Raw genomic sequence first — 19760 nt, 5'->3', positions numbered from 1 at the left:
AGCATTCATATTAAAACGAAAGTGGAGCCATATTGCGTATACGTACAAAGTACGTACAATGTGGCGTATACGCAATGCCATTCAATGGCTGCGTGGCGTGTGTGTGCGTCCCCTCGCTGGCAAACAATTCGCCTGGACTTCGTTTCTTCTTCTGCTTCTGCTTTTTTTTTTTGTTAGTATGCCATTGCCAGCACTTGGGCAGATTTAAGGATTAACGTGCACGGCCCAATAACGAGCGCCACCACCACCAACAACAACAACAACGACAACAAATGCCATAAGTCCTGGGCTACTTTTTGATTTGGCTGGACCACTGCTTGAAGCTTGTGTTTCATCGAGGATGGGGAACGCTTGGGTCGGGGTTTCGCAGTTAATTCCTTTTTGAGTAATACGCGTGTCCTTGCCGCAGTCAGGACAAAATTGCATTCGCTGCGTCATTTGCTTTTATTTTTATATCCCTTCAACCATCGCCCATCGCCCATCGCCCATCGCCCATCGCCCATCGCCCATTAAATCTACGCTCACTCCCGGCCCCAGGGCTTAGCGGTCATGTTTATTAAAAGCCATAACTTGCTGCGCTTCCCACAAATTAATTAGATGCCCGGATATGCACAGACAATATATGTATATGTGGGCTATATAATAATATTACATATATTCTGAATTCACCATAAAGATGTCGCACTGTCAATCGCGCATGCAAACATTGTAGCTCAACGGGGCGTGGCTGGCTTACTTTTTTTTCAGGTGACTTGTTTGAAGCATTAACAAACAAGCCGCAACATAGATGAGCGCAAAAAAAAAAAGAGAAATGAATACAAGAATTAGCTGAAGAGCGAGTAGTCGAGCGAGCTCTGTGGATAAGCTGCGCAACGTTTGTCTGTTAATCGATTGTATGGCAGCACACGCTAATGTCCAGCTAGCACAGGTAACAAATGGTAAGGAAGGCTCGACTTGTAGATGCTCTACTCTCTATTGACATTACATTGCTTAGAAAATGCTATAAGACATTTAGCCGTTTATCGATATAAATCGATATAAAGAAAACAAAAATGATTTGATAATAAATTTGATAATAAGTAGAGCAGAGGAATGTTAAAAGGGCACTGCATTTGAGTTTTGAGCTTTTGTGTTATAGTTGCGAACGGCGATAAGTTATTAAAAGTTATCGATTTTATTTAATTAAGGTGTCTATAGAGCAGTCCATTAACATAACTTTTCACAGGGTGATTATAATTTTACTATCAAAGTTAAGTGATACATTAAAAAATACGATTTCTCGAAATCGAAAGATTTATCGATAATTCAAATAGCTTTCTATCAGATGCCAGTCTGATCAGATTTCTTCTTCAGCTATCAGATTTTACAATACCATGGCTATGCTAAGAATTATAGCAATCTTGGAAAAAACGATAAACGTTATCGATAAGTGGAGTTGTGTATCATATCTGCGAGCTGGCAGTGTGAATGTTGTCAATTCTGCCTCATATGGCAAAATGGCAAAATACTTTGACTAGTCATCATGTTTGCAGAGTGTTGCATGTGCTCTGGTAAGTGTCAATCTACCCCATCTCGAAGGCATTTCAATGAGCATAGGGCACAAACAATGCGCTCTCATTCGGTCGCTTGCCCTGTTGTTTGTTGTTTGCGTGTTTCGTAGGTGTTGGCGTTTATGTGGCTTTGTCAATGCCACTGCCGCCGCAGCATGTACTGCCGCACAGATCCCCGGGCACTTAAGGGCACTTTAGACGTGTGCTAAACATACACACACACACACACACATGTATATAGGCAGAGCCAGGCGTAGACAAGCGCTGGCACAGACAGGCCTTGGTCAGCTGTGACGGGTCCGTTGCTCCATACGGCATGCTTATCTGTGCGGTTCACGATGTCGTTGTTGCCGTTGGTGTTAGGGGCGTAACTAAATAATGCGCTTAATAGTGCAGCCCACCTACAGCAACAGCAGCAACAACAACAACAACGAGAACAATGACAACAACATTTCGAGCGCGTTTTTGCCATTTGCTGTGCTTTGTCTTGGCCATTAGGCAAAAAGGCAGCAGCAGCAGCAGCAGCAGCAGCAGCAGCAGCAGCAACAGCCAGCAGTCACGTGTTGCCACGGCTGTTGGACATGGCCTGGCCAACACGTTGCTCGATTAGCATATCAATACAAACACACACACACACTCACACACACACGCACACGCATACTGGAGCGAGTGTCACTTCATTATGCTGCGCATCGGGCCACACATTGCGCATACGCCATGTTGCATGCCGGCATCAAGTGCTGTGCGTAACTTAATGAAATGAGCGGATTGAATAGTTTGCCTTTGTCGGCTCAATATGTACAAACAAGGACACGCGCACACTTGCACACTTTGCTTTTTATTATATTAGAAGTTGCTTTTGCATTTTATGCCATTGTTATGCGCGCCATCAAGCAGCACATGCCGCCATTTGCAGCAGCAAAATATCAAATTACAGCGATGTGTCTGAGAGTGTGTGTGTGTGTGTGTGTGTGCGTGTGTGTGTGTGTGTGTGTGTGTGGCACACTTTTATTGCTCCACTTGCTGTGGCACACCTTGTCTGTTTATATATCTCTCCCACACACACACACTCCCTCTCTACCTCTCTCTCTCTTGCTCTGTCTCTCTCTCTCTCTCTGTGTGTGTAAACTACTTAATGGTGTGTAAATTTGCCACGCGCTCGGCGTTCGGTTTCAATTTTGCGGCTAAGAGAAAAAAATTAAATTTGTTGTTGTTGTTGCTGCTCTTGTTGTTGCTGTTGTTGTTATTCGCCTTATTTTTTGCAGCTACAATTTCATTTGCAAACAATGCAAAATGCTCCAACGAGCGTATACGTAATGACTGTGCGCAATTATACAGAAAACAAGGAGCGCACACAAATTTAATAAACCAAAAACCCTATATACTGCCAGCAGTCAAACACCAGCTACAACAACAACAACAACAACAACAAAGAAAACAAAACAACAGTTAACAACTGTCTGCTGCAGCTGCTGTGTTTCAGAGAGCGAGCGAGCAAGAGAGAGAGATAGAGATTGAGTGAGTGAGAGAGGGCAGAGGCATTTCAGTCGGCTGTTTAGTTGGTTAGTTCAATGTGAAGTGAATGAGTATTTTTCGCTTTGGCAGCAAGCTTCATTACACTGATCAACACAATTGCTGTGCGCCAATCAAATATTGACTGAAACTGTGAAGCCCTAAAACACTGAGGCAAGCAGGTGTTGTGTTGCCTTATTAGACCTTGGTTAGTGACTTTGTTGACTTGAATTATGTAGAAGAGAGTTGAGCTCAAAACCGTATAGATGTAAAAATTTTATTTAAGATTCCTACAGAGTAAAGCTTAAAAAATGTCAGTAATTTAGAGGACTAAAATATGAATAAAAATTAAAAAAATATATTTAGATAGATTAAAAAATTATATTAAAAAATTAAGAAGACTCAAATAGGAATAAAAATTAAAAAAATATATTTAGATAGATTATAAAATTATATTACAAAATTAAGAAGACTCAAATATGAATAAAAATTAAAAAAAAAAATATTTAGATAGATTATAAAATTATATTAAAAAATATATTAAATTAAAAATTTAAAAAAAAATACAAAAAAAAATACAAGGATCCCAGCTCTGGGTTTTTGAACTAGAACTTATCGATAAACTTGTTAAGCAGTGTTTTGAGCTCAGACTCGATGGGTTGAATGGAAATTCGGTTAAATTTGGTAAATGGATGAAATTGAATTCTGTGCTCTGCATAACTTTGGCCCAACTGGAGCTAACTATGCTGCATTTATCGGCCAGGGGCTAGAAAACAATGCCAGAGATGTTCGAATCCGCAACTGAGGCGAAATCAATGTCGTAACTGAAACCCCTAATCGAAATGATATCTTGCAATGGGGTGGCAAATAAATTTGACATCGACTGAGTGTGGGTGGGATGTGTGGACACCTTTTTGGGTCTAGGCGTCGCATAAACAATGCATTGCTGCCAGTTAGCCGAGTTAGCAGCTGAGTGACATTCAAGCCTGTTGGCAAAATTGTTACCAGAGTAACGAGAATTTACGATGGGAGCAGAGAGGCAGAGATAATAAAATTGCACCTGCAACTGCATCTGGTTGCAGCACATCCAATTGCAATGGATTAAGATTGGCTGCAGGCGGCACTGGCTGGCAGTAGGAAAATTGAATGCCGAATGTTGGCTGCCGACTGCCGACTGCTGGCTGTTGGCTGTTGGGTGCTGGCTGTTGGCTGCCTTCTTGTATTGACTATAAATTTTCACTTACAACTGCGAAATCTTGGCATTGTCAATATACTGGCGCACTCGCCGTATACGTAATATATATAAATATATGCACATGTGTGCGTGTGTGTGTTTGTGTGTGTGCGTGTGTCTACATATAAAAGGCAAAGGGGTTAAGAGCCAACGGAGCATTGCCTGCCGGAGCCACATTTTAAATGCCAACATAAATTTTCAGCCTGTGTGTATAGACTGTCTCTACTTTTCTTTCTCACGCGCTCTCCCATTCGCACTCCCTCCCTCCCTCTCTCTCTCTCTCTCTCTCTCTCTCTTTCTTTTCTCGTTTTCTGTGTATGTGCCAGCACACTGCAGACAATCGTTTATAATCAGAAAACCAGAAAATTTCATGTAGCTGGCTGCCCTCAAAAAAAGAAAACATAATACACTTTGTGTGTAAGATGTGCCAACTGCTAGAGATACAAATATTAGAGGAATTAGGCATCTACTATATATTAGATTATACCTAAATTTCTTGGGTTACCTGATATATTCCCAGAGCTGCAAGTTTTTTAATGATGAACAAACTGTTTGTTGATCCGATCTCGGTAATGAGCTATGAACTATCTTATTAGACGATATCATAGCTATATTCAATCCTCTGTATATGTATAATATAAAGATATATTCATTATTTTTATATACTCTATTCTACTATATATATTAAATTTTATGTTTTCTTAGCTGAGTTATTCTTGAAAAACAAATTTCAAACTCTCTTTTTATTGGTCGAATGGAAGAATTATTTGATATTTGATTATTATCAATCATATATTTTAAATAATTTTTATAGACTACCTTATAATTTTTATCGATCAAATGTTTTAGCTAAATCTTTATCGATATCGAATCATAAAACCTGTTGTATGACCTTTAAAAACTCCAAGTTTCTATACCCTGTTTTTAATAAATCATTTGATTAGCTTTGTTTTTCATGTGAGCATATGAAAGTTTCTATATTTCATAGAATGACAAGTCCTTATGCAGTTGATCAACCATACACATCTCTCATCTACCTCTTTTTTGTCCAAATTGTTTGCTTCTTTGTGTTATAGCATTATGGCTCGTATATCCATTTTCAAAGGATTCTCGGTATAAAAAGTAGCCACGGCTTTACATGTAGCTTACGCCCAATGCTGTTCACGTGCTCTATGCTCTCTCCCCGTCTCTTTTTCCGACTCTCTCTCTGTCTTCTTCTTTTTTTTTGTGTTTCAACTGAAAATCTTTGAACTATGAAAAATTGATATTAGCTAAAAATACTTTTAGTCCTTGAGCTTATGCTATGTGTGTAGGTGTGTGTGAGTGTGCGAGTGTGTGTGTGTGGCATATGTACCTACTGTCTGCTCGCCCTCTACTGTTTCCTTTTGTGTCCTGTTCGTCCCTGTTCCGTTCTGTTTGTCCGGTGCTTGGGCGCCGCAGTTGGAGTGTGTGCACAATGATTAGGACTGAATGCCTCTGACCATAGTGACATCGCACACATTGTACAATTTACTTGGACTGTGATTCTCCTCATATATATATATATATTCTTTTTTTCTATTTCATGTTTGTGCTCTGTTGCTGTTGTTGCTGTTGTTGCCGACCGCCTGGGGACTGTTTCATTGGCTGTGTCCTTTTGGGCATATTCCATGCTTTGCTTTGGCTGCGTTTTATTTAATAAAGCAATTTACGCTTGACTAACATAAGTTATTGTCCAAACGCACTTATTTTTTCCAAAACAGAGCCCCCAACTGGCCAGCACAGATAATTTGTGGTGTTTGCTGGTGCACAAGGATCCCCAAGCCATTCCCCGGTCCCAACCACTCCGACCCTCATGCCAATTGCTCGTGGCTAGTTGTGCGGACGTCCGTATGTGTTTGCTTTTGCCCACTTGTTACAAATTGTTGAAATTAATTTACATAATAAAAAATGAATTAGCTGGGCTCCACTCGGCCGCCCGACCCTCGGCCGCTCGGTGATAGAGTCATCGCACTCGGCCAGCCATTTCTCATGTGGGGCGGGAGGCAGCTTATAAGCTGTCACTCTGACCATGATTAATTGAGATAAATTGAAGGCCAGTTGACACATTCGATGTCAGAGGCTTAGCCAAGTAGGTTAGGCAAACATTTACTTACGGATATATAGCAGGCATATGTTAATTCCCTACAAGTAAATGGGGCTTACCCATTTGGCGAGACTTGTGAATTTGGTTGGATTTATTGTTGGCAATATATAGATTGATGCAGGAAGAGAGATATGCAGCAATATGATAATTTTGGCAAGCTGATAGTGTACTCTATTATGTTATATTAATAATGCTTTAATTTTATACCTATTACTCGTTTTACCTTTGTTCTTTTCTGCCTGCATTGTCTTTCTCAATTACACAATATTTTCTGCACTTTTTCGTTTTTATACCCTGAACCCATTGAAAATGGGAAATCAGGGTATAATGGTTTTGTTGTTTCTATTTGACTTTTGATCTTTCCTCATCGTCTTCATCACTCTTTTATTTGAATAAGATATCTTTTATGTTCCTTTTTCTGTTTGCTCTTCCATTCTCTTTCTTTCTTCTCCCTTCTTTCTATTCGTCCTTTCCTTTCCCCTCTCTTTCATTTTAATACTGTCTCTTCTTCCGTTCATCTACGCTTAGTCTCTCTGTTTTGACCTTTCCTATCTCAGTTCTTTCTTATATGTTTTTAACATATTTTTACTTGTATCTTGTTATCTTCTATCTCTGTTTTTGTCTTTGTTAATTACGTTCTGTTGCTTAATCATAGATCCAACTTCTCCTGCTCAATCTATTTGTATTTTACTCTCTGTTTATATCATTCTCCTTCTCTCTTAGCCTTTCTTCTCAGTCTTTCTTTGCCCTTTTCTGGCTCGTTCTACTTCTATATCTCTCTATAGTCTTTCTTCATGATTTTCTATTTCGTTTTACTTTTTTATCAGTATCCTTCTCACATACACTTTTTACATTGTTTTTAATAGCTACTAGTTTTTGCTCTTACTCTTCTTGGTTTCCTCACCCATTCTCATATTCTCTCTCTTTCTGATTTAATCGATCTCGCTGTCTATCTATCTGATTATACTCCCCTTCTTTCTGACAATACTAGATTTTTCCTGCTTCTTTCCAGCTCTAAGTTTTCATACCTTACTTGATATTACTAATTAGGTCGACTTATCTATGTCTTATCTGCTTCCCTCAATCACTATTTCTTCCACTTATTTCACCCTCTCTTACTCTATATTATTTCTGTCTATTTCGCGTATGTTGGCTTGTTTGTTTCCTAAAAACTCATAAACGTTTCACAAGCAGCTTTGCAATATGATGCTCTTGGCAACGCATTTTGAAAGAATTTCCGCGCTCTCTCTCTCTCTCTCTCTCTCTCTCTCTCTCTCTCTCTCTCTCTCTCTCTCTCTCTCTCTCTCTCTCTCCTCTCTCTCTCTCTCTCTCTCTCTCTTGCTTTGTGCTTGGCATTGCTGTGTTTAAGAATCACGGTCGACCCAATCAAGCCAATTAGTTTTGTGCCTCGAACCCGTCGTCGATGGCATAGTTAGGGGCCACGCTATCAGCAGCCGGAGCTGCCAAAACTGCTCAGGATTCGGATGTCCCGGTGTCGGGTATGCCACTAACACTGCTCCTGCACCCCCCGGCGCCTGGCCTGGCTCCTCTACACAGCACTGTCAGCACCGCAGGCAACGCTTGCACCTTTCTGCATTACAAATGAACGTTGCAAGCAATTTCTTGTTTTTTTTTTTTTTTTTTTTTTTTGCACGCTTAGCGTTGCGGCACATTTTCTGTGCCCTTTGCGGCAATCGATTGTTTTTTTTTTTCTAGCTTTTTTTGTAGCATTCATTTTTTTCCATTTTATTTTTTTGTCGGGCTGAGGCACACATCCGCAACAGTAACGCCTGCGGCTCTACACGGCTGAGCTGCTGTCTGCTGATGTACCTCTTCCTGATGCTCAACTCTTCCTGCCGTTGCGAGCTCCATGAGCTCCAGTTTTATGCGTTTTGCCAAACTGTCAATCAATAGAATTGTGTGTGTGTGTGTGTGTGTGCGGGGGTTTTTTTTGCTTGCCATGCGTGGCATGTGAGCGGGCTCGCGAGGGCGTGGCCCATGTGGGCGGATGTGGTTTGCATGGTTGGGTGGGCGTGGCCACGTGCAACGTCAAAGTTAACGTGCATCACGTGGCGTGCGCCTAAAGTGCTGCAATGTTATTTTTCGCTTTGTGACTGCGCTTTGGCGTGGTAACATTTGCATGGCGCAACGGAAAAACTAGCTGCAAAAAGAAAAGCGAAAAACTTGTGCGAGGGCAATGCTCGACTAGTAAATACCGTGAGTTGAGGCGGTTTATACAGAAAGTATAAGTTGTTTAATAATGGATATTTTAATGAGAAGAAGTTGATGAAAATATAAAAGTGAATATATACAAAAATATTGCTTCAGTTTATCAGCTTGCCTAGCTATAAAGGGCCAAGGCCTGTACGTCAATTATTCCTAAAGAGTTCTCTATATAAAACCTACTCTCTATCACATCTATATCACCCTCTAGCTTCTCATTTACCTTTTACAGGGTATGCTGCACCAAAAAAGTAGCAAACTGCGTTGCCAACAAGTGTCGTTGATGTATGGATACGTCGGTTGGCTCCACATTGAAGTCAACGCAAAATATTTTGGCAATAATTTAAAACGTTGCGCTTTCGCTCCGACGCAGCCTTTCGAATGGGCCCAATTGTGGTCAACAGCCGACGAAATGCCATGCAAAGTGAAAATGTTGCCTCTGCTGGCTGCCCTTTTCAGTTTTTCCATATACATTTTCTTTTTTTCGTTTCGTCTTTGCGCATTTCTTTTGCTCGTTAGCGCAGAACTTTGAGCCCATCGCCCATCGCCTACAACCTTGCCAAAAAAAAAAGGGAAACAGAAGCGAGCTGAAAAAAAAGGAAATCAAGCTCAAGTGGATGCGTTTTGCATGTGCCTCCGATTCGGTTAGTGTCCTGCGCTTCATTGTCGTCCTTGACGTGCTCCGAGTAGGTGTGGGCCGAAGCGGGGGGCTAGACGAAATCAATACATCTATCCTCGACTTTGATAGCAGGCGACTAACGGAAGTTGACTGTCTGCTTGCTTAGGCATGCAATGCACAGACTCACACACACATGCGTGTGTGTGTGTCCATGCCTGCGTGCGTGTGTGTGTGAAAGTCATGATTATGTCTAATAGATGTCCAAGTCAATCGATGTTCAAACACTTGACACTCAAGCTCTTGCCATTGGACGTGCCAAAGTCAAGCGATTTTTTTCTCTCTCTCTCTCTCTCTCTCTCTCTCCCTCTCTCCCTCATGTGGCACAGCTTGTGTCCAAATTGCATTTTGAGTAGCCTTAAAGCAGGTCGAACTAAGTGAACTTTATCAATTTGCTGGAGAATTCTTTATGGACTCACTGCCCGGCCAGCTAATGGGTGCGACAATATTTCGACTTAATTATATATATTTAGCAAATTGTATAAATTAATGAGCTGAAACAGTTTTGCCAAAAAGAGCGAACCACAAAAAACGCACTAAAAAAACGCCATTTGCGACAATCAAAATGATTAAGTGCCTCCGATACGAAGCGAAAATAAAAATGAAACAAAAAGAGGCGAAAACATAAAATAAAACAGAGCAGAATAGTTGTTTGCTTGGCGCTTGCCGAAGTTTTAATACACTTGCCAAGAGATGTAGAAAGTATTTTAAGCAGCTTTGGTCGGATGCCTAGTTGAAGAAAATTTGCTATTTCTTTGCCAGCTTTGTGAGAGTTCTATAAAAATGTTGTTGAAGTTGTTTATTGATTGATTTATATATGAATGTATTTAAATTTTTATTTAATTTTATTTATAGATATTCATATTTATTTATTATTATTAATTTTTTGAGGGATTTAATTATTAATTAATTATTATTATTATTATTAATTTTTTATTGTTATTATTATTATTATTATTATTTTATCATAAAAATATTATTATTATTATTATTATTAATAAAAATATTATCATTATTATTATTATTATTATAAATTATTATTTATTATTTTTATTATTATTATTATTATTATTATTATTATTATTATTATTATTAAATATTTTTTAATAGTATTATTATTATTATTTTTTTTTTACATTTAATGACATAAAAATATGTACTTAATAGAATAGCAAAAATGTATTAATTTATTTATAAATTGTTAAGATTATTAATATAAAATTATTTAAACATATTAACATATTTTAAATTTTCATTTATATATTAGCGGTTATTTTATAATATGAAAAAAAAAAAAACAACAATATAATGCAATATATAAATAATATAAACATAAATATATAATAAACAGAATACTATAAGAAAAAAAAAAAAATTTCGATTCTATATTGGCTTGAGGTTTAATTTGTCTGGCCTATGTAAATGCGGTAAATAGGTAATTCCCTTAGCATAACTTGAGTTCAGACTGCTTTCAAATTGAGAGACGCTCTGGACTGTGCCATCGATACATGATGTTGTGTCATTTATCTTTATCACACTTGAGTACAAATTTGCAATACCCTGTGCAAGGGTAAACAGAGAGAGAAAGAGAGAGATTGTGTGTGAGTGTGGGAATGACAGAGATAGCAAACATTGCGTATACGCAACGTGGCGTGGCCTTGCGCAATAAACACACAAAATGCTGGACGCGGCTGGCTAAGAAATATGACCGTTGCGTCGCTTAAAACAATTTAAACTGCACGAGTATGTGTGCGTGTGTGTGTGTGTGAACAGATATTTTTTTTTCTGGTTTTCATCTTAAAAATACGCTTTAACTGTTTGCCGTCTGCCGTCTGCCGCCTGCCACGCCCACTCCGACTTGCCAGCAGCAACAATAACAATAACGCCCCGGGGAGTGATTAAAATATAATAAATTAAAGTTGAAAAACGAAGAAAGGCAGCGGGCACAGACCGTAAGAGATTAAGTGCTACCCACAGCATAAAACCGCACATGCAAACGCCGCCCAGGCAACCGCCCAAACCAGCCAACCAGCCAACCACCCAACCAGCGAACCACCTAACCGACCAGCCACATGGTGCGGCTCTGCTTTGCTCTGGTCCGGCTGTGGCCCAAAAAGTGTGAACATAATTTAACATGCTGCCGCTTGGCTCAAGCTCTTTAGACAGCGTTCAAGTGTTTTGGCCAAATGAGTGAGACAGAGAGTGAGAGTGAGATGGCGAGAGAGTGAGGGAGGCAGATGGTAAGTGAGAGTGAGCGAGCATGTGAGCGTTTTTTAAGTTGAATGCGAATTTGATTTGCGGCATTTTAATTTATGAACTGTTTTGGCTGTGTAGGCGGCACATCAACATATCCCGCTATACCAAGCCAAGGCAGTGCTTGATTCGCAGCTGCCGAAGTTGTTTTTGTGCTGAATGCCAAATCAAGCAGCTGCTCCACCTACAGTTTGCATACTCGCTCAGGTGCCAAATGAGGGTATATAAGTTTCTAAATGAAATGAATGAGATATTGCATATATTTCTATATAGCTGCAATCGTTAAAGAGTGGGGAATATCTAGGAATAGATATAATTAAACTTTTGTACATTTTTCAAGCTATCTTCAATGAGATTTACAGCTATATTTCCTTAATCTCCTTAAAGATTCTCTCAAACCTTTGGCTTTTTGGCGAGCATGCAGCAGCCATGCAAACTCTGTCCCTCTTAGGCTTTGCTGTATTTTAATTTTTGTATTTTTTGCCCACTTTTTTTTTTTTTTTTTTTTGGCAGGTTTCAACCTCAGCCTTTAAGTTGAGCTGCTCGAGGTTTTTTCTTGTCTGTGCTTTTTCCACTCGGAGTTTTCTTTACTTTGGGTTATCTGTATCTATGCGCAGCTCATGTGTGTGCGGTGGGCGTTTGGTCGGTTTATCAACGGCATGGCATAAATCTTTTATCTACCAGCCACAGCTGGGACTCTCCAGGAGTTTGCCGTATTCCTTGCCTAATGAATACGCAGAAAGTTGCTAATGAAGCAACCAGTCGATGTGTCGGGGGCCATAGAAACCCATACGTATTTATGGCTCAGCATATGAATACATAAGCTACAAACAGACACACAGATACTCAAGCACAAACACAAACACACACACACACAGACCGACACGAAAGTGCATAACTGTTTGGCTTATGTGTATGCATAAGCGACAGATTGAATAATTACACCCACGGGAGGGCAACATTGTACTTGCCACAAAAGATTGCACTGAACAAGGCCAAATGAGGTTCGACTGAGGCAAGAGCATAATCTAGATATAAATGGTATATAATGGGTAAGAGCATTATTTGTGATGAAGGTCTGTGCATCTAATACAAACATGATTTAAGCTCACTTATACCTTGAAATGCTAAAGTAACGAAGAGAAGGATTTAGGAGTTCATAAACGCGCCAATAGATGCAAGAGAGAGTATAGCTAAAAATAAAAATAAATAAAAATTTGTTTCATTTATAGAATAGAATAGAATAAATCAATCAGACAATAATATATTTTTATATATTTTTACTAATGCCGAATTCCTATACTTAACAAATGTCAGACAATATACAAAAATATCTGATTATAAAATATTTTTATATACCTTTACATCATTGATTTATCACACCATGAATCAAAAGTCTTTCAGTTCTATCTGCTTATGATTCATTTCATTGATTGATAACTCATGATCATAAGTCTCAATTGAAAATTTTGAATCAATGATTGATGTCTGGTGCATGTTTAATTATATGAATTAGATGTGCCGCAATTCCAATTTCTAAATAGTTGAAGCCAAAAAAAAAGAAAAGGAGTTTGATCCGACGACTCGCAAACTTAAGAGCTCTTGCCAAACTTTGAACTTAATTAAAAACTATGCGGCTTGAAAAGTTGCGGCTTATGCAACCAACTCAATTTCAATTGTTTGGGGTAGGTAAATTGATTTTGATCCGGAATTTTTTTTTTTTGGTTCTGAAGCGTTTCACTTAATGCGACCAGAAGGTAGTCCAAAAAAATAATAAGAAGAAGAAGAAGTCCCTCTTGGTTTGAATGCTTATGGCGGGGCTAACATTGCGGACGGGTGGGAATTGAAGGGCTGAACCAGGGCAAATGGTAAATAACGATAAATAGGAAAAAGTTGGTTTGAAAATTGCTTGGCCAAAGGCAAAGTCAATGATGTTTGGACCACTTCACTGCAGTACTGCCAGCAACAACAACAACAACAACAACAATAAGAACAACAGCAACAACAAGGAAAGCAACAATGAGCACAAAAGTCGAGTCTCGTGGCCGTTGCGTGCTTAAAGCGTAAAATTGTTTGTTATAAAATTCAATTGCTTCTGTGTTAGTTGTTGTTGCTGTAGTTGGCTTAATGCGCCAGTGCAATGGTCTAGAAAGCAAAAAAAAACAAGTAAGAGAGTAAGTAACGGCAAAAAATCGGGAAAATGCCAAGAAAGTTTAGCTTCAAAGTTGAGTAGGTTCTTTTGTCTTACGCCGAGATTGTGCACTGCAACGAGTTTTACTATCAGTTGCGTTAGTTCCTTAGCTGGTGGTGCAACACCACACCACTCGTGCACCACTACATGCAAATTAGTATCGTTCACGTTGAGCTCGAACTGGCATGATTTAAACTAGACATGAAAGTGGCTATGCTCGAAATACATACATACATATATAGGCAATAAAAAAATAGGTATTCAGTCAATCATGCATAATGAAATTGCATTAATGTGGTATGAACAATGCTTATCATAATTGTAATAGTAACTCTGGAAATAATGAGAGTGATATTGACTGTAATAATGTCTACGATGATTGATATTATTGTGATTATGGTAATAGCAATGGATTGTGGTAATGAGTGATAACCGCTGAGTGCTGATATATGAGGGATGAGTGATTATGGTTAAGTGAGCAGTAATGATTGATGAGTAATGAGTAATTAATTAAAATGGATTAATGAGTAATAAGTAAAGAGTAATGTGTAATAAGTAATGAGTAATGAGCAATGAGCAATGAGCAATGACCAATGAGGAATAACGAATTAATGATTAATGGGGAATGAAGATAATGAGTAATGAGCAATGAGTAATGTGTTATGAGCTATGAGCTATGAGCTATGAGCTATGAGTTATGAGTTATGAGTTATGAGTTATGAGTTATGAGTTATGAGTTATGAGTTATGAGTTATGACTAATGAGCAATGAGTTATGAGTGATGAGTAATGAGTTATGAGTGATGAGTAATGAGTAATGAGTGATGAGTTAAGAATGATTACCGATGAATGATGACGATTAATATAACAATTATGAATTGGTAGACGATAATGGTGATAAAGAGAATGAAAAATGTCATAGAAGACGATAATGAATGACTATGATAAAGATAATGCTTTAATAACAAGAGTACTGAAAACTAAATCATATAAATAAAAGCTGCTCTTTTATACAAAAACTTCCCATTTCTTACATTTTCAATATTCTTAGAAATCGTAAGAGTGCAAGAACACACTTAATGATTCCAATAAAATTATATAAACAAATGTTTCTCTGATATATAACTATTCCCATTTTGTAATCAAGAAATTCAAGACGTGTTCACTCATCGCGTCGCTACGCTATGGGCAATTTCTCTATGTTCAAGCGTTGAGGTGTACATACATATGTACATATGTACATATGTATATACATAAGTAAGTGCGTATGTATTGAAGCGTACATGAAGAGGAATTTGCTAGTTAGTGGGAATATGAATGGTATGCATTACCTGGCCATTATTTTATATAAGCAGCAGCAGCGACTGCCTTAACGTGGCCCAGTTGTCAGGTGAGCTCGTTGTGAGTGTTATGAAGCCTCAATGCCGTCTATGCCATCTTTATCATCCGTTGTCCTGGCAACGCACAGCAGGCGGCGCCCGGGAATGTGCGTGTGGGCGGCGGATAGGCAACCTGTTGCCGGGCCACATTTATAGATCGTGCTTGACGTCGTTTGACAACAAATTGCGCATATCAAATTTACGAAAATGTCTGTGTGAAGGCTTGACAAACTAATAGAATTTCTTGCCTGACTGCCTATGCTGTCTCAGTGTGCCTCGCTCGCGAATGTGTTGCGCGCAAAGTGTTTGGTAATGGCCACCGTACTCCTTCCACTTGAAAATCGTAGGCGTTGTCAAAGGACGCGACTCCGAGCGAAAGCTCAACTTGCTAAGTTAGCTGCCAGCCATTCAGCCAGCCAGCTGGGTTCTGGCTCTAATGCCGCAATTTCGCGCTTCATACGCGGTTTGCGTGACACACTCAGCCTAATACGCATGGCAACCCATCAAAGTGTCTGTGTGTGCGAGTGGGAGAGGGAGTGTATGCATGTGTGTGTGTGTGATTGTCTGTCTGTCAGCTTACACTTAGGAAAATGATGTGCTAGAATCTGTTAAAAATGCATTAGAGTGAAGTAAAAAAAAAAAAAAAAAAAAAAAAAAAAAACTATAGCATATTTATACAAAAGCCAATTCTTATGAAAAAAAAATGCTCAAAAAAAAAATGTATAAAAAAAAAAATTTGTGTGAAAAAAAATATATAGATATATGTATATATATATATGTACAGTTTTAATCAATGAACTATTTATATTCTGCATAAAAAATGTTTTATTAATTAATAAATTAATAATCAATTAATATAATAAATAAAATTATTTCCAATTATTCCGATTATACTTTACATTATAAATTTTTATCAATTTTAATATATTAGGAAGCTTGTAATATTTTAATTTATGATACATAAAAGGACCAATATATGGACTTAGATATGGTTTAGCGACTTATTTTATAGTTTCTCAAAAGGATTTCACTTCAAATCTGATTATCTGATTTTCATAAATCTTTAAAGTCACTCAATCTCTAAATTCCACTTGATCTCTTGAGTAACCAAAACAAGCCTCCCCACACCTCACATTCCTCAATTTCACACCCAGCCAAGTTGCTATATATTTTCGCTCAGTGCACTTGGTAGAAGCAAGACAATGCCTAAAAATTTACATATTTGCGGCTTTATAGCTGCTATATTAATGATTTTTATAGTATAATAATGCGTTATCACGCCGTAGTTTAGTCACTCATGAGCTTAGATATGGCTAATTCATTTGTTTTACACCACAGCCTTACTCTCTCTCTCTCTGTCTCTCTCGCACTCTCCTGTTCCCTTGCTAATTTGCCATCGGCCATCTCTTTCGTGGCCAGACAGGGTCATTTGCATACGTATTTTGAATTTTGATTGAGTTGTTGCACATAATTTATGGATACGGCTGCAGAGTCCAGTGAAGCATTTTGTTGTTGTTGTTGTTTGTTTGTTTGCTGTGCCTTTTTCGGCATTTTGTTATAGATTTTCATTAGAGTTGGCATTAATAAACATTTTGTATGCCCTGATTTATTGTGCTGCATTATGCAAATTAGTGTCGCGCATAAATTCCTGAAATTATTATCCAGTCTGTTTCCCTAATTAAATGACAAAACATACCGCACAAATTGAAGCCAACTAAAACAAAAAGCAAACCCAAAAGCAAAAAACAAAAGCAAAATATGTATATATATAAATTTTTGTTTTTGTGGCATTTTTTGGCCATAAACAGAATTAATAACCTGCCACTAATTTGTGAGCCAAATGAGTTTTGTCAGCAAAAAGGAATTTGTTACAATAAAAAAAAAAAATCAATAGATTTACATAATTTTATTTTGCCATAATTTGGCGAGTTTTATACAGTTTTTGTTTCATTCCATTTGAATTCTTTAGTAATTAGAGCAAATAATATTTTTTTTTTTGTGGTCGAAATTGTTACAATTTTTATGCTATTCTTAATGTGCCAGCAGTTCAATAGTTTTCATGGGGGTTGGAAATTGATATGGATTTTATTTAATTTAAATGCCATTTATATTAGAAATAGAAATTGTGTAATGTACACATATAATTTTGATTAGATTTTGTAACATATTTTAGCAAATCATATTGAGTATTATTGTTAATTAGGGCAAGGACTATATTTTTGATTTTTGCATTCAATAATTACATTGTTAATCAATAAGAGTGCTCGACTAGAAAATACCCTAGAGTTCTGATGCTGATAAAAAAATTTTTTTTTGTATTTTCTTTAATACTAACAGATGTATGTATATACACACACACACACACACACACATAAAAACCTATGTATGCACATTCATATAAGCAGACGCTATGCTTATTGCTTACTTTACGTAGCTCTTGCCTGGGGCTGCAATGTGGCTTTTGCTATGTGAAATTGGTTATTGAAAAAGGTTTTCTCTTTTATGGAATGCATTTTCATAATTAAACTTTTGGAACGGAAAATTTTATTTAACAGCAGTTTTTACTGTTTGCGAGGGGAATGAGCGGGAAGTATTTCATATCCAGAAACGTAGGTAATCCCCCTACTATGTAGTATAATATAGAATTAAAACCATCTGAAAGTAATATTCGTATCTTCACTTTAGTTACTGCTCAGACTTTCCATACAAATTCTGCCTCACTTAGTTGATGAGAACTTGAGTTCTAAATTTGCTTAACTTTTATATATATAATATATTTTATAATCTCTGACTTCTGTCTTTATTCTACATGACCTAAATTTGTTTTTCCTGTTGCAATTTTGGTTTAAAATAACGCCAAAGCTCTATTTTAGTCTCACATTCAGCATGAATACGTCAGTATTGGATGGAAAAGTTTGTAATTAGTGGAACCACACGAATTGAAGGCTTGCCACTGGCTGACAGCTTAGCCAGGATAATTGGCATAATACTTAGTCCCGATTTAGGCCGAGTTTTTGTGAGTGAATGAAAGAATGTTTTGCGTGCCACAAAGCGGCTCCAATTAGGCTAAACAACTGCATTAGACAAAAAACCAGAGTGAGTGCGAGAAGAAGATAGATTGAGACAGACACAGAGAGAGAGAGGGAGAGAGAGAGAGAGAGAGAGAGAGCGACTGTACCAAGCCCATTGAAACAGAATTTTCTTTTATGTCCATAATTGCTCTCATTTAAGGCATTTTATCTATAAAGACACCAAATTTGCATTCAGCATTTAATGACGATGGCCAGCATAATTTTTATTTAATTTTTGGTATCCTGTAAATATTTCTGGGGACGCCAACTGAAGGTATTTGCTTTGAATGATGCTGAGCACCTTTGAGGAGTAGTGAAAATATTTACTTTATAGTAGAGCTTAGCTTTAGAGTTGCCTGAGTCCTGCTTGAAGTATAATTTATGTTAATCAAATAAGTTTGAAGCAGAGCAGAGCTCAAATCATGTTTAGCAAAAGATTTACTCGAGTCTCATTTGATGTATTCAAATTGAAGAGTCTACACTTATTCAGTTTCATAACCTCTAGTTAAATAAGTTTGCTGTTCTGATTATGCCAACTTTTCTCTCAACAAATTTGATCTGCATTCCAATCTCCATTCTTGTATAAACGAAAAACTAACTCAAGCTACTCTTGCATATATCCAAAAGTTTAGTCTCACATTCATTATACAAGACAGGATATTTTCCAGTTGTTGCGCAGGCCGCAGTCCTCCATTTGCGCTTCACTTTGATTTACACTTTGTTTACCTATTTAGTCGAGCATGATTATTACATAACATTTTATGCTTTTAATCAAAAATCTGAACGCCACGATGATAAATGTTTTGCTTGTCTGGCCAGCCCAAGTGCTCCGACTCCTGCTTGGGAGCAAATATTCATAATTCAATGTTTAAACCGCAATTCATGTTCGTCTTTTGTATACATATACATATATATTTGAAGGTTCTTTTTTACGTTTCTGGTCGGATTCGGTTGAGTTTGGTAACTGCTGCCAGTTTTGCTTTTTGGCGCTTGCTGCTATTCATATTAAAATTGGTTGCAACAGCGGCTGCGGGCTGCAGCCGCTTACCTGGGGTAAACCTGAAAAGCGCTTTTGCATTTTCATAAATTTTTCGGCTTTGCCCACTGAAATCGACCCACACACACATACACACACAGAGCTGCCCCCATTTTGTCGGACTACATAATTTAGCCTCTGTTGTACTCGAGTCGTGCCTTGAGTTTTATTTTATAGCCAGACTCGTGCTTCATGCCCCATGCCACTGGCCGCAGCCGTTTGCAGTTCATGCAATAAAATTGAAATTAATTTTTAGTGATTGCGGATGCGGTTCAATCTGCCTGCCACGCCCATTTCGCACAGCCGCTTCGCGTTAACCAAACGCATAATTTTTGAACCGTTTGGTCATCGGCGTCGCGTCGGCGGTGGTTTAACACCGCATATGGTTAAGACCGCAATTGAATTGTAAATTCTTACGGCCAGCATATGGTTAAAAATGCTCGAATTTGCATGCACTGAGAGAAAAGAAGTGAACCTTTTATTTTATTGGAAGCTTTTGTTCAGTCTGAGT

At 38.0% G+C, this 19760-nt stretch overlaps 1 protein-coding gene across 3 annotated transcripts in view; it reads left to right on the top strand.

The window, feature by feature from the left end:
- LOC108659981 (uncharacterized) overlaps positions 1-19760 on the top strand; it is a 46137-nt gene that overhangs the window by 15727 nt on the left and 10650 nt on the right. The gene's annotated exons all lie outside the window — the stretch shown is intronic.

This window comes from Drosophila navojoa, chromosome 2 (assembly GCF_054131105.1).
Source record: "Drosophila navojoa isolate 15081-1374.11 chromosome 2, UAZ_NAV_1.0, whole genome shotgun sequence".
Lineage (NCBI taxonomy): Eukaryota > Metazoa > Arthropoda > Insecta > Diptera > Drosophilidae > Drosophila > Drosophila navojoa.
Note: the sequence above shows the minus strand (reverse complement) of the source record. Positions and strands in the feature narration are given on the sequence as shown.